Source organism: Fistularia commersonii, chromosome 34 (assembly GCF_037954325.1).
Source record: "Fistularia commersonii isolate RoL2024-O1a breed Wild chromosome 34, RoL_Fcom_v1.0, whole genome shotgun sequence".
NCBI classification, from domain to species: Eukaryota; Metazoa; Chordata; class Actinopteri; order Syngnathiformes; family Fistulariidae; genus Fistularia; species Fistularia commersonii.
The window spans coordinates 2280010-2291295 of NC_141317.1; positions in this window are offsets into that span (position 1 = coordinate 2280010).

Below are 11286 nucleotides of genomic sequence, written 5' to 3' on the forward strand. Positions count from 1 at the left end.
ATGTCCTCAGGATGTACTGAATGTATGAATGAATGAATGAATGGATACTTTATTGATCAACAAAGTGGAATTTGTGTGCTACAGTAGCAGTTGAGCTGCTGCAAAAGGCTGCCATCTTTCAGCGACATGTTATTATCATTATTATTATTATTATTATTATTATTATTATTATTATTATCATTATCATTATTATTGTTATCATTATTATTATTGTGATGTTTCAGAAAATGTTTGTAAGACATGAGTCACATCCTATATATTTCTAATTTTGCTGGGTTAACAATGAATTCTTGGGTTAAAATCAGATACTGGACTGAAGCCCGACTTAAAATTAAAAAACTCTGACATGTCATTTTGTGCTTATCCAAATAGCCTCAATTTTTGACCTGATTCTATCCAGTCTGCTGTTAACTGACCGTGAGTTGCAAATAAAATAGCCCTAAGCCAGAGTTGTGGGATCAATGCAATGAACCTACCACATCTTATTGAACAGGCCTCTTAGACACATCCTTTAAACACATAATGGTTTCGAATGCAAATCTGTTACAGGAGGATATGTACTCATATCTTTGTCAATATTTTGCTAATTTAAGTGATTATACTAATTGCAAAAATAGGGCTATAAAACCATATATAGCCATGTAGCCGTGTATAGCCATGGGTTATACACAGTTGAATGAGGATCCTGGTATTCCTTGTATTGACATTTCATTTTGAGCTGTTTTCGAGGCCGTCTAACCTCTGCTGGGGTGTTTGTACTGTCTGAGGTCATGCAGGCCACATGCTGTTCATAAATCCTCCTGATGCGACAATCATTAGACACCTAAGAGTCATGAGTCTCTGCATGAATTGGTGTTAAATTGCCTGATTATGGATGAAAGGACAGCATCTTACATGGTTGACATTTTTCAGACCACCATCCCTTTTGTGTGATAGTGTTCCCAACATGACAGAAGTCCCTTTTATGAACCCATTAAAGGACCGAATGTTCTGTAGTCTTGCTGTTTGCTACTGACTTGTGCTATTGTGTGTAAACGTTTTCTCTCAGTCTGTGATAATAACATGATGGAATGCTTTGTGGGTGTGGGTGTGGGTGTGGGTGTGTATGTCACTGTCCTGGAAGGACAGCTCCGCTCTTGCAGAAGTGGAATGGATCTTCATTCCTTTCTAGAGAAGTTGATACTTTTGAGATGGGACTTGAACTTGATAAAGATTGCTTTTGTCTAACCTATCACTCCCTCCAGGAAACACGCTATGCAAAGTTCTTCTTTCATTGATGGATATTTATTTATTGTTGCAACTTGAATCCACCTTCAAACTAAACAGTAAAATAACACATAATAAACAGACGACCCTATCGCACAAACAAAATACAAAAATTTCAAAGGAATCATATATCATGAAATACACATACCTCGCTTACCACTGAGAGGGAAATGAACTTAAATCTTCACGGACCAAACTTTGAACAGCTTGCTAGCTCAGGGGCAGTGCACAACATCCAAAGGTGTCGGTGCAAAACTCCAACCCAGACAATCAAACGATCAGAAATAAGATCAGAAATGAGAGGAAAAACAAACAAACCACAAGCCAATGGAATCCAAACAGCTGCATAACCCTTTTAAATTTCGGTCCATTCATCACAGTATAGAAATTAAAGTAGATTTCTCTGCTTTTATATGGGTTGGATAGGTGTTTTAAGTCTTTTTCACATGGACCCTATCTTTTCACTGTATATCTTCTCAATGAATAAAAATATTTTCAAAGTCTATGTGCCTTTAACCCCCACGTCTATCACGACCCCCTTATTTTGTTTAAAAGATATCTGACATTTGAGCCAAGGACTTCATATATGAAAAAAACATCTTCATTAAGTGAGGTGTTACAGTGAGTGTGAGGTAAATAGATAGTGAAATCATAATTTTTCTCTTATAGCTGAGGTTTTGACCGATGTTTTTCACTTCCTTTCACAGAGCCTGTCCTAAAACATGTTATAATCTAAAAAAAAAAAACATGGTTAGCAATCTATTTATAAGGAGATGGACATAAGAGGGAAGACATACTCCGATTTTGCTTAAAATAGATGTTTGATTTAAAGAGATAACAGTCAAGTATTTTTGAAACAGTGTTTGGTTAATTTTGGGAACCTTCGGGATTATTTTCTTTCCACAAAATACCACAAAGATGTTGGACGCTGCTCAACCTCTGGTTTATTACTTAGACACAGTCATTTTACATCGTGAGAGATATGTGGCTCTGCCAAACAATGTAAATGGAGAAATATATGTATTTGCTTTTTTAACATGTGGATTTGCATCAAATTGAAAAAAGTCAATTTCATAGTTATTACACCTGGAAATCCTGATCGGACTTAATACTGGGTAGAGCTGAAGGTTATTCTTGTCACACAAATTGTTTGTGAATAATATACATTTGAAAATATATATTTCTTTGGTATTTGTCTGTGTTTGTGTAAATTGAACAGATGGGCAAACAATATCGTAAACACAATTTCCTTGGAGCAGATTATATCGCTTAACATCATATCCCATAAGCTGGAGAGATCATTTGTAAGTATGCAAACATTTTATTTACAGGACAGATATTATTTGTCGGCTGGCCTTCGTCACGATTCTGCACCGTGAGCGCACAAACTGGCAAACAGGAGATACAGGATGTGAGCATGCCTCTAATGCATGATATAAATCTAAGAGGACACATAAGATACACTGAGCCATTTAGCATTTAAATCTGAATTGAGCCCTAATATGTGAGCACAGTTAGGGGCATTGTCCTACAGCTGAAAGAGGCCTCGTGAGTAGGCCAAAGAGTGAGAATTTAACCAACATGACGGTATAAAGACCAAAAGAAAGAGGGAAGCCGGCATACAGAAGCATCCACATCAAGACGGGGGTTGGGGGTGGATTAAATAAAGCAGGCTTGCAGTAGTTATCAAAAAGCAGAGTGCAAGCATAAAGCAGAGGTTTGCAAAGCCTCAGAGCAGTATTTATTAAGGACAGGCTTGATTAACCAGAAAGAGAGAGCTTTGCCTTATTCTCCTTGCTTGATTTACCAGATAGAGTGAAAAAGAGAGAGCCTTGCAGAAAGAGAGAAAGAGAGTGAGAGGGCATTGCAATAGCCAAAGAGGGGGAGTGGCTTGCATGAGGATGTACTTGCAATAAAATGGAATAAAGAAGTGTAGCTGCCCTGGGCCATACTCTCCTTAGCAGTAAAATGTCCCAACTGTATAACTGGTGTAGCATATTGATTTCATTAAACAACATGAAACATTATTTTTGTGCCCTAATCACAGCGCTTAATTAACAGTTCGTGTCTTTTAAAACTGTCCCCCAACATTACGGATGGAAGCGCTGAAGAACACCGCTGAATACTCAAATAATTAGAATCAGCCAAACATGTCAGATTTATTTTGATAGAAATAAATATTAAAAAAATGGATAGAAATAAAACATGTCCATTCTGGTTTTAATGAAGCGAGGAAAAAATAGTTTGTGTCCATTGAAAGCAAATAAACTAAATGGCATCCTTTTCGCTTGACATTCATATCTTTCTTCCAGTGCTCTGTGAACACTGCACCATTTCATAAAGTTGCTTTGACAGGTTCTTCTGAACATAAATAACCCATATGCATATTTGATATGTGGCAGTGCCTCTCTACAAAGTTGTTGTTCCCTTCTTGATAAAAAGGAAGAGCTAAAATTTGTCTTAAATTGAATTAGCAATGTGTCCACCACTGCTCTTTACTGAATATTAAAGCTGTTATTTCTGCTATTACCACGTATCTGTCAACGCTACGGTTACTTGTAGTAAAAGATCATTTTTGCGCATCCCTTCGCTCCCTCTCTCTTTTTACCCCAACCACTCAAGACAGATGGCCGCCCACATTGAGCTCGCTGTGGGTTTCTGCCGGGTAAAAGGCAGTTTTTCCTCACCGCTGCTGCCAAGTGCTTGCTTAAGGGGGCAATGCTGGGTTCCTGTTAATCATTTTCGGGAGTGTGACCCGCTCTACATGCAAAGTGTCATGAGACAACTGTTTTGAGGTATCCATGTTCGATTGCTAACAAAACTCGGGGGGAATCCAAAGTTGGCAATGGAGTGAAAACAGCGTTAACCATTTTTGGTTGGTTACGGCATATCAAAATCAAAATTGCATGGGAATTGACAGTATTTTACAACAAAACAAGATTGAGAGAATCACACAATTCTTTAGGGAACATCATGAGCTGCAAAGAAGAACAGCAGCAATCTCTTTTTAAATCAGTACGGTTTGTGTATATACATACATTATTTCCGCAGTAGACCTCACCTGTTGTACCGGTAATTTACCAAAGAGAATAAAAGAAACATAAAATGTCTGTTCTGATGATTTGGTGCTAGTCAATAGATATGAATAGATGCAAAGCAACCAAAATTTATCTGAGTACTTCAAGTCAAGTCAAGCAAAGAAATGGCCAAGTCAAGCCAAGTTAGGTCAAATTTGTTTTATTTTAATTACAACACATATTTATTATTACGCTTTACAATTTAGAGCAGGTTTGGACCATGCATTCATTCATTTTCTCCCACATATCCTTCACATTGGGTCACAGGAATGCTGGAGCCTGTCTGTGCTATTATTGGGCAAGAGGTGGGGTTGAGACAACCAACCGTTCACTTTCTCATTCACACATCTGGCCAATTTTTCCGATGCTTCCTGCTGTGAAGCGGAAGCGGTAACCACTGTGCAACTGTGCTACTAGGTATGGACTACTCAGCTTAGAATTATTCACAGAAACGCGACATTTCTTCGGGAGCAAGCGCTCGGCGGCAGCGGCAGGGAAATGCTACCTTTTACCTGGCAGAGACCGGACAGATCATCGCTCAATGTGGGGAGACCCTCTGTCTCGACCAGTCGGGGTAGAAAAAGAGAGCGCTAGAGAGAGAGAACGGCAGAGAGACAGATACCAAGGGTGTGATAGACACGGTGAGTGTGAGGGTTGGGAGAGACAGGCATAAATGATCTATTACATCCAAAATGAGTCGCACTGACATTACATGGTAGTAGCTGAAATGATACGATAATAGCTTTAGTAGTCATAAAAGAACTATCAATGGTGGACGCCTGACAAGACTGCTGCAGTAGATCAAGTCACATCCCAAGGGAACCTGCGAAATACTTCAGCTTAGAAATGTTGTACCGTTGAAAAGGAAAAGAAACAAAATAAATGTTATTTTTTCCATCAAGACTTTAATACTCAGAGTAAAGAAGGGATGTGCAACTGACAGCCGTGGATGACAAATGTTTGCTAAACAGTTTTTTAAAATCTGTTGAGAAAATGAATTTTGAACGTTCAACTCATTTTTGTTATTGTTTACAACAGAAATCATAAATACCGTGCATTCAGAGCTTTTCAACCTTTGAGAACCACAACAATGACACAGACCAATTCTTTAATGAAAAGAGAACACGCACGAAAGTCACATAATAGACTTCGGCGCACCCTCAAATACGCTTTTACGCAACATATAACTAAATGTAAGCTCTCAGATCCTCCTGATACGGTTCACACGAGCCGCTTCACATAGACTTCAGTGAACTCCCAACACAAGCGTTGCAGAGTTGGAAAAAGACTTGTGATCTGAGTCAGGTTTTTGACATGTTGCTTTGATAGCGATAGACCCTCATGGGTGGCACTGGAGGAGTCCTCCTACAACCCAGAACAAACAAACCAGCGAAAGAGTCGCAAATGTCAGAAGTGACATAATGAGGACAAGGAGAGAACTTCTCTTACAACTGAGCCACTGAATGCTATCTGTGGCAATGAGGTTTGACTGTTCAAATTCTATCCCCTGACCTTTCTCTCTGCATAAGAACAGAAACTAAACAGGGTGGCTATATTCACGCAATCCAAGACCAAGGCTCTACATCTGATGAAGTGTAACATGAAAATGTTTGTCCGTCCCAGCTGTCTAGACTTGCTTCCTCCAGTGGACTCACTACCTGGAATACTCCCGATTACCTCCTGTCTGTCTAATGGCTATCACATTTTTCCTGTGGTTCATCATTTTTTCACAGGGTGTTAATGAAGGGATGACCAGGGAAACTCTGCTGGCGCATAAGAGCCTGCAGGCAGCAGCGTGACTCACAGAGGATAAAATACAGCCCCTCTGCACACACACAGGAGCAGCTCATGGAGAGAGGAGGGAGGCAGGGTAGAGTAAACCATGTGAGGAGACAGATAAAGGCAGTGGCAACTCAACACTGGAGACTTTGATGGCGGCGGAAGATTGCGGAATGAATGGGGAATGAATTCAACAAGCAACAAATTCATGCAACTCAATTTTAATTTTATAAACACAGTCTATTCAAACAGGGGTCTTCAAAATGGGATTGGGTCTGTCACTGAAGGGTCTGCAAAACACAGCTGGGGAGAGTTACACACTTATGTATAATTAATTTATGATAAACATTTAATGGTAATTCAGTTTAAATTCAATTTAAATTATCTATATATATATATGTATGTATGCTGTATATAAACTATATATGTATTAATATGCACAAATACTTATGTTCAGTGTATGTATACATATATTTATATAGACTGGATTCTTATCTATGAATGGTCTCTCCAGTACCTTTAAATAATATCTTGTTCAATTACAAAACTAAATTCTTAAGACAAATCATAGAAGTATACAAATAAAACTAATCAATCTGGTAACATGTATATGTCTAGTTTGTAGTCTTTGTGAAATCTACTTTTCAGATATTTATAATTTCCAGTATGTTATTTTCTCCACTTCTTTTCAGAGATGAGCAAGAACTAATATACATTGGTGACTCACATCTATCCTTGACTCAGTGAATGCTCAGAAAGTTCCATATTAATGGATGTTATAAGGGAGAGCGGTAAATGAAAAAACACAGTGTCTCGGGTAAAGTTCACCGATGATGCTATTATTGTTAGGCTATAGGAGAACAGCAATTCATGTTTTAGCTTTGTTAAATTGCTTTTTTTTTTTTTTTTAATCCCATCAAAATATGTTTCAAAGGGGAAAAAAAGGGTAGGAGATGATCTTTATAACAGAGCAACATGCTTTGGCGGTAAAAGCGCAAACAAAGATGCAGTTTTTTTTTATCAACAGGAGCACAATGTTCCATCTATCCCGGTAAATATTAGATTTGGCTTTTGTTGCAAAACTCGTCTTCATGTGCCATGGCTTGATTTAGCACCCAGGACAACATAATTGTAATCAAGAAGTACCATCATTAAAAAACCTCCGTTCTCACCCACAAGAGACCGTTTGATTGCATTGAGTTTTGGTATCAGGAGAGGATGTTGTGACTTTGTGAGGGGCAAATGGATGTGAGGACTGGTGGAGGGTAAAGTGTGTGTGCGTGTGTGTTTGGGATGGATGGGGGGGTATTCAGGTTGGGCTCTCCTGCTGAATGCTAAAGTGCCAATGAGTGGAATGCCATCTATTATTTATCTCCCCTACTCACCATTAAGCCTGTAATGAGCTGGTTTAATTCACTGGGCAAACAGGCTTACAGCAGCCGTGTATCAATAAATGTTAATTATCCTGGGTCCAGGTTGTGTCTTAGAGTGCCTCAATGTAGGAGTCTTGGTCTGATTGCTTCAGCATAGAATCCAATATGTTAGATGTCAATGTAGCATCAAATGAAGACTGTGGTGTGTGTTTTGTTTGAACAGTCAAGGCTGCCTTCCCATCTCAGGTTTAGCATAATGGAGCAAACCATTTATTGCCACAGCAACACTGGCCAGCCTGGATTCTTGGTCAACAAGGCTATCGATCCAGCAATGGATCAGTGTCAAAATGAGCGCTTCGTTGAATTATGCATCATGCGTCTTGCCTTTTGTGCTACGACTAAAGGTAAAGTCACTGGAAAGATTAGTTGAACATGAGTTTCTACATTCAGAAATCGGTGGCAGAATTAGGTTGTGGAGATGGTTTAGAAGAACAAATATGTTTGAGTCCTACATGACAACAAATTGCACAGCAGCAGACTGGGAAAACAGGATCATCGAGAATTAGCGAGACATATCATCGATGCTGCGTTCCTTCGGATCTTCCGCGAAAAGTCATATCTGACTCGTGTGTGCTCGACTGATGAGTGGGAGGTTTATATCAGGGTTTGGGAAACCTCAAATGCAACAGAACAGCGTTGGCAAGCTTTGTACCGTAAGTAGGGAGGGGTAGAAGTAGCTGGGGAAAGAAAATAGAACACAAAAGCACAAATTACTAAATAAATATTACTGCTTAGAAAGCATACAATCAGAAGGGAGGTGTTATTTTTGCACGGTCTCAACAGTAACCGAACACCATGCCTGATTCAGACAGGTATATTTGGTTCAAGTGATTGGTCAGGGAAAAAAAAGCGCTGGAATTTGCAGCAATGATGGATAGAAGATGAAAAAGAAGTGTGATGGGTTGCTAATTCGGTCTATCAGGTTAGCGAATTGTAAAATAGTACTCTGCGGTACAATTAAACGAAATGAAGATTATCAAGGATTGAGGCCGTGGCCTCACTGTGCTTGCAACCCAGGTGGAAGAAACGTCGAGTATTTGCCTGTTACGGTTCTGAATAAAAGAGATAATTATCATATTAATGTGTTTGACCATATTTTTAGAGACTTTGTTACAGTGAAAACAAAATGTACAATATGCCAGATGGAATGAGCACCTACAATGGTTAGAAAATGCTCAGGCATAGAAAAACAAAATAAAAAAAGAAAAAAATATGTTCTCATATATTTATTTATTTTGGGAACGACCCAAAGGGACTCGTTTATTAAAATCCTCTCCCAGTATCTGTGTTTTGCATTTACAAAGTCACAGAATTATTAAAGATCATTTAGAATGAGAATCATTTAGATCCTCTTTAAAACACGCAGTAAACACTTTTGTTTTGGAATCAGTTGCTGTTTTACGATCGGACACTAATTTATTCAGGTTGACAGCGCTCTGCTTGTTAATGCTAAACATATTTCTATTTTAATACTTTTGGGAACATAGATCCTCAAGTAATCCTTTGTTTTGAGAGGAAGACAAGGCACAGTCTACCATAATTCTTATCATGAATTATGTCTTTCTTCCATGACTCACTGGTCAACTGCAGAGTGCAAGAGACTTATATAGCTCAGCAGTAACAATGAACACCACAGGAAGTCTTCCTGCCAGCTGCCATCAGACTGAACAACCATTGCCTGTGATAGACGGAGGGTTCATCTGATCTGTGACGCATCGGCCTGTTTTTTTATTCGAATAGGAACAAATTCTCATCATCCATTTTGATGCATATTTCTTGCAATATATAAAAAAAAAATCTGATTTTTTGACACTGTTGTTGATATTTTGTTGCCGATGCTGTTGTTGATGCCTAAGGATCTAGCCTAGCATTTGATTTAAATGCATTTATAATTTTCGCTTGACATTAAACGGGTATTCAATGTAAAGTCTTTCTCTTGTGAGGGACCAAGCGCATATTTACACCCATCTGTTCCATTATAGGATAAACGCTATTCGTGTTGGAACTGAATCAGTGCCTCTTCATTGGCTTTCATTTGGATTCATGTCGGGGTCAAAGCCAAGTATCTGCTGCCGTGTTGCATGCACCTCCCCCCTGCTGGTTTTTCACACTTTAAAACGGCAACTCCGTTCATACAGGTTTTTTCAACGGCAACGTCTCTACTCAAAACGACTAATCATTTGGTAACGACTCTAGGGTTTGCTCCGGGGTCTCTGGTTTCCTCCCAAAGTCCAAAAACATGCAGATTCATTGGAAAAAGAAATGGAAAAATTGCCCAGATGTGTGAATGAGAGAATGAATGGTTGTTTGTCTCTATATGTGGCCTTGCGATTGACTGGCCACCAGTACGGTGTATCCCTACCTTCACCATTGATAACTGGGATAGGCTCCAGCATCCCTGAAAGCTTAATTGCAGGATGAGCGGTGGATAATAGATGGATGTAAGGTTCTTTCCTGCGGCTGCTATGACCACCCACAACTTACTCGCAATTAATCACAAGTATTACGGCAAATGGTCTCCACTTTTATGGCGCTCTCATCACTTTGTGGTTCCAAAGCGCCCTACACTGGATTCATTCGTCCATTCACACACCGATGGTGGCAGAGCTGCCATGCAAGTCGCTAACCAGGCCAATGGGGCGAACTGGGGGCACAATTGTCTTACACAAAGACACTTTCACCAACAAACCACCAGCCCTCCGATTGCTCCAATTGCGATAAAAAAATTATAAATCAGCCCTTTACCAATTGAGCCACAGCCGGCCTCACCAGTTTTATTTCACACAATCCTAGCTCATGTACTTTATCAAACAAGCATAAAGATTTAAGCGTCTTTGTGTACCTTGAAAAGCGCTATACGAATCGTATGTATTATTATTATTATTATTATTATTATTTGCAGTTTAGATAAGCGCTGATTTATACTACTGTCGACGCTGAACCCCAAGTCTTGATGGCTTTGAAAATAGCTTTGAAATTTGGTATTGAAGTTGATGCGGGCGGAATAATTATGGCGTTGCCCCAGACAACCTCCAGGATGTGATTGGTCAAGGAGCAGGGTTTCCAAATGAGGCAGGGACTATGGGATGCGGGAGACAGACCAAGGGTCTGGTAAAACTGAATATGTGAGGGTCGGCCACAGGTTGGGGGCTATTTAGTTATGTATGTGTTTTGTTATAATCTTGCTCCCGAATGTTAGTTAGCCCCGAGTGAAGTCGACAGCCAGTTGAATGTGTTTTTGCCGGTGTTCAGTGTTACTTTTGCTAAAGAAAACACTGATTAAGCAATACTACAGCATCCTGAGCTAAAAAAGCATCACACACAGCTCGCTGCCGTATGATGAGTGACAAGGAGACATTTTCTAATATTGTCGTGTTATTGTTGAGTTAATCTTTACAGTCAGAAAAGTTTTTGAATTGTGCTCTTATTTTCAAAAGTAGTCCTTTCTATATCTCTATCTCCTGATTATGTTTAGCACAATGTGAATCTAACATCATGAGCGGTCACGCCATTTCCTTCTGAACGTGTCAGCTTATTTGAGGCAAAGTTAGAACGCCACTGGTGGGGAAGGAGCTATCACGATATCAAGCATCTTCAAGCATAAAAAAACTGGATGACATGAATAAATAAGGAGAAGAAAGATTTTATTCTCATTTCAGAGACTGAACCGGGGTCGTCGTCTGCATTTAATCCCCCTTACCTGTGCAGCGGGCATCTGAGTGCAGTCGAAC